Source organism: Gorilla gorilla, chromosome 4 (genome assembly GCF_029281585.2).
Source record: "Gorilla gorilla gorilla isolate KB3781 chromosome 4, NHGRI_mGorGor1-v2.1_pri, whole genome shotgun sequence".
NCBI lineage: Eukaryota > Metazoa > Chordata > Mammalia > Primates > Hominidae > Gorilla > Gorilla gorilla.
Genome location: NC_073228.2, coordinates 22,631,300 through 22,636,700, shown reverse-complemented (window position 1 = coordinate 22,636,700; position 5,401 = coordinate 22,631,300). Strand labels below are relative to the sequence as shown.

Genomic DNA, 5,401 nt, shown 5'->3' with positions numbered 1-5,401 from the left:
GATGGAGGTTGCAGTGAGCTGAGATCACGCCACTGCACTCCAGCCTGGGTGACAAAACGAGACTCCGTCTGAAAAAAAAAAATTCAAAATAGAAGGGAGGTGAAACTGGCATAATTCTCTGAGTGTGGATTTAAGTATTCACCAATCTTGATGAATACTTAAATATAATGTTTGACATTGTGTCAGTGGCCTCAAGCCTAATCATGCTAGTGTAATAATCTTTTTTGGCTTTTGCATTTTCTTTCTTTCTGTTTTCTTCTTCTTATTTTTTGAGATAGAGTCTCCCTCTGTTGCCCAGGCTGGAGTGCCATGGCACAATCTCGGCTCATTGCAACCTCCGCCTTTCGGCTTCAAGTGATTCTCCTGCCTCAACCTCCCGAGTAGCTGGAACTACAGGTGTGCTCCACCATGCCTGGCTAATTTTTGTATTTTTAGTAGAGATGGGGTTTCGCTATGTTGGCCAGGCTGGTCTCAAACTCCTGGGCTCAAGTGATCTGCCCCCCTCAGCCTCCCAGTGTGTTGGGATCACAGGTGTGAGCCACTGCGCCTGGCTGCTTTTGCACTTTCAAGACAGTTATAAGCAACGTATATAAGTTATAAGTTATTTTAGAACAAATTAAGTAATACTTATGCACAGTCTGAATAACAACGAAGTTCTAAGTCACATTCGTTTCTCTTTATTTTCTCTTGGCTTTCTTCTATTTGCATGGCCTCAAGTATCACCTCAATACTCAATCTGTAACCCGTTAAGAGCAGCCCAAGCAAATGACTTGGCACATCTTCCAAATTCTAGTGATGCATCACCAAATGCTTGCTGGCCATTTTCCCCGACTGTTTTGACATCGCAAACTCACGATGTCCCAGACATCACCTTCCTGGAAATGTATCTATCCTGCTGTAATCATATGCACCCCCTTCATGGTGCATGTGATCACCATGGCACCACTCCCATCCCTTTTCTTCTAAACTCCTTCCTCTTCCAAGTCACCCAGATTCAGAGCCTCAAAGCTGTCTTTGATTTTTGTGTCTGAATCACCATCCTTCTAGCTTACAATTCCCATCCAGGCTCAGATTCATGCTAAATCAAGGTAATCAGTGAGGTAGTCTTTACATATGTTTGATTTTTATTTGTATATGCTATAGAGAGGCATATCTCTGGGTCATATTCATGACCTCTTTTTAATGCCTCTTTTTATTTTTTTTGGCCACTTTAAGAAGATGTAGAAGAGATGTATGTGGTTGCAGCAAGTTGTTTTATTTGTATTCATGAGTGCTGCCAGTCTGCTGAAAAATGCTTGTTGATGATGGACTGTTCTCAGTTATCCATTCCCTAGTTTTCTCTGTGAAAGAGAAATTAGTCACTTTTCACTCCAGCCTGGGCAACAGAGCAGGACCCTGTCTTAAAAATAAAATCGATTACTTTTATTGAACAGTATAAGAAAGAGGATAACATCCCATCAAGTGTAATAGTGACAGAAAAATAAAACTGTGCTTTCCTTTTCCAAAAAAAAAAAAAAACAAAAAAACAGGTATTGTCCTAAAGCAGCAATCCTCAATGATGTAGACTGAATATTTGTGTTCTGCCAAAATTCATATGTTAAAATCTGTTGCCAAAATGTGATGTGATTACGAGGTGGGGTCGTTGGAAGGTGACCAATGACCGAGGCTGGAGCCCTTATAAAAGAAACTCCAGGCTGGGGGCAGTAGCTCACACCTATTTGGGAGGCCAAGGCGGGTGGATCGCTTGAGCCCAGGAGCTCAGATACCAGCCTGGCCAACATGGCAAAACCCCATCCCTACTAAAATGACAAAAATTAGGCAGGTGTGATGGCATGCTTGTAGTCCCAGCAGCTTGGGAGGCTGAGGCAGGAGAATCACTTAAACCCAGGAGGCAGAAGTTGCGGTGAGCTGAGATCATGCAAGCACACTCCAGCCTGGGCGACAGAGTGAACTGTCTCAAAAAAAAAAAGAAACTCCAGAGAGATCCCTTCCTCTTCTGCTCTTCCACCATATGAGGACACAGTGAAAAGACAGCTGCCTGTGAAACAGCAAGCTGGCCCTGATCAGACACTGAAATCTGCCAGTATCTTGATGGTGGACCCCCCAGCCTCCAGAACTGTAAAAAATACATGCTAATTGTTTATAAGCCACTCAGTTTATGATATTGTGTTGTAGCAGCATGAACTAAGACAGTACTTAATTATGCTTTTTCATATTCTGGAAACAACTAACATTTTCAGACAGTGATTCTCTTTCAGGGTATCTGTAACATCCAAATAATACAAATATAATAATACTGAAGGAAACCAGAATATGCCACCCCAAAATATGCTGCTTTGACATAAAAATTATTTTCAGGCTGACGGCATTACAAAGCAGCAAACAGAAGAAAAGCTATCTCTATCCAACCCCTTTTCTCCCTTAATTTTTCTTTACTGGAGACAACCCTAGACTCTTACCAGCCCAGACATGGCACCAGAGGAATCTGCAAACAAACTTTACTGCACTAGTTTCCTCCCATATATTTTACCTTCCCACAGTTTCTAAGCCGCTGCTTTGAATTACTTTTCATTGAGATTTCTCTGCATGATGTGTGCTATATTCATCAATAACTTAACTTTTCTCTTGTTAATCTATCTTTCATTATAGAAATCCCAGCTAAGAACTAGGAGGAGTTTAGGAAAAAATTAATTAGTTTTCCTCCTGACAATGCCAAGATAGAATGTTAATATGCAACATGTTCATCATTGCTATTTTAAAATCAATCAATATTTAAAATTTTCTTTGTTTCAATTACCAAAACATTAAGTGTTGATAGTTATAATCCACATAGACAAAAGTCCTTTGAGATACTCAGTAAGTCCTACAAGTACAAAGTGGTACAGAAACCAACAAGCCCAAGTGTATTAATATCATTATATTACGTTAGTATTATACTATAGTATTATATTACTAGACTTTGAAATGGGCATAAAAGGGTACCAGGTGTCGTATCATGCACACCTTTCTGGGTTATCTCTTGTCATTATCTATGAGGTATTTTATAACTCTGTAAATTGTAGAGAGCTAAGAATAATACACATGATTTCTGACCATAGAAATGCAGATGAATTGTGTGCTGGCAGAAAGCAACTGATTATTGCCCTATGGATATTGACAACTTTCACCAGTTTTGCAGCTATTTTAAAATGTATTTCAGCATTCCTGATTGCCTATGTATCGTTAGCATTTTAGATTTTCCTTTGAACCACATGTCTCTTGATAAACTAGGAGTTCTTCATTGATAAGAGTTATGTATTCTTTATTCCCTTATCATCTAATTGATGCTATAATCATTTATATTGGGGGGAGTTAAATAAGGTCAGTCTAACTGGTAAGTATTTGAGTATGAGAATGTTAATACTTGCCTTATTTTTTTATAGGGTTTCCTTTATTTTAGTAATTTACTTTCCTGAAGTATTTGTCCTTAATTCTATATAAATTTCTTACAGATTATACAATTAATTAGCTGAAGTGAAACAACAAAAGTTAGAAAAAGCAAAGCAAGAGATTGTACCCAAAATAGAGCAAAGGAAAAAATTTATAAGGGGAGCAGGCAGATGGGGAGAGGGCCTTCAGTGTTTCAAGCCTAAAGCATACCACAACTGAAACTGTTAAATTTAATTTTTATTCGCTCTACAGAAAACACTAGAGAAACTTTGAGCCAAAAATACATGCTGAATTTATACAGTGTAAAGAGTTTTAAAAATTATGTGTAATACTAGACAAAATTATTTAAAGTCAATACACTTTTCTTCAAGGAATTTCACATCTTGTGATTCCTTCCCTGCTTATCAAGGTTACCTTAGTTTCTCTAAAGATTGAGTCAAGATTTATCTTCAAGATAGTGCTTTTCAAAAGAATTGATGCATAATCCACAGTTTTCCTGTCTGCCCACAGTTCTTTTATTTTGGTTCATTTTATCTCCACTTGAATATGGACATACCGATGCCACTTTCAAAAATTCTCTACATTTTAAAAAATAAACGGCTCTCAATTTCTGACATCCTCTCTAAACCCAAATGAGTTCAAATCATATTTGTTCATAAGTTATCACACTGAAGAATAGCATGGGATATACCACTACCTTCAAATCCAGACATTATGTCCTCAAGATAAAAGGCTTAACCAAAAAAAAAAAAGTCCATCTCGATGTATTATGCCAACATGAAACCGGAATAGTAAATCAATGTAGCTGAAAATTTCCCCATGTCGTATGCTTTTTATTTTTTATTTTTGTTATTTATTTGTTTTTTTGAGACAGATTCTCACTGTGTCACCCAGGCTGGAGTGCAGTGGCATGATCATGGCTTACTGCAGCCTCAACCTCCTGGGCTCAGGCGATCCTTCCACCTCAGCCTGCTGAGTAGCTAGGACTACAGGCACATGCCACCATGCCTGGCTAATTTTTGTATTTTTTATAGAGGAGGTTTCATCTTGTTGCCCAGGCTGGTTTTATGCTTTTAAATGATCAGCTCTACAGGCTTGGAGCCAACCTTTATGGTTATCAATACCCCCATAACTTTAACCTGTCTTAGGTATCAGACTATTCCTTTTTTATTTTTTCCTTGCTCTGTCGCCCAGGCTGGAGAGCAGTGGTGTGATCACAGCTCACTGCAGCCTTGACCTCTTAAGCTCACTTGATCCTCCCACCTCAGCCTTCTGAGTAGCTGGGATCACAGGTGTGTGCCACCATGGCTGGCTAATTTTTACTTTTTTTGTAGAGACGAGGGTCTCACTATGTTACTCAGGCTGGTCTTGAACTCTTGGTCTCAAGCAATCCTCCCACCTGGCCTCCTGAAGTGCTGGGATTACAGGCACCAGACAGCACACCTGGCCTAATACTCCTTCTTATATGTGTCAAAAATCATACTAAACAATTAGTTCTGGGTTGCAAATGAGGATTTGTTTTTTTGCGTCTGTCCATACATTTTTGTTAATATTTGTCCTCTTTTGGGACTTTTAATTCCTTTATTCCTCAAACGGGTGCAACCCATAACAGACCTCCTGTATTAGTTATTTCCTTCCCCAACATTTCTCTTTCTTTTTTCCTTTTCTTCTGTTATTTATCAATTCCACCCCCAAAATCCAATGAATTGAGTTAGGCAGGACACGTATTTGTGTGTGCATAGAAGGAGATTGTGGCAAAGGTCATATATGATACTCCTTTTTTTTTTTTTTTTTTGAGACAGAATCTCACTTTGTTGCCCAGGCTGGAGTGCAGTGGTGTGATCTCGGCTCACTGGAACCTCAGCCTCCCAGGTTCAAGTGATTCTCCTGCCTCAGCCTCCAGAGTAGCTGGGATTACAGGCATGCACCACCACGCCCAGCTAATTTTTGTATTTTTAGTAGAGATGGGGTT

The 5,401-nt window shown here is 39.2% G+C and overlaps 1 pseudogene; it reads right to left on the bottom strand.

The window, feature by feature from the left end:
• Positions 1-4,879: 4,879 nt before the first annotated feature.
• LOC115934856 (uncharacterized) lies at positions 4,880-4,965 on the bottom strand (annotated as a pseudogene).
• Between the last annotated feature and the right edge of the window lie 436 nt (positions 4,966-5,401).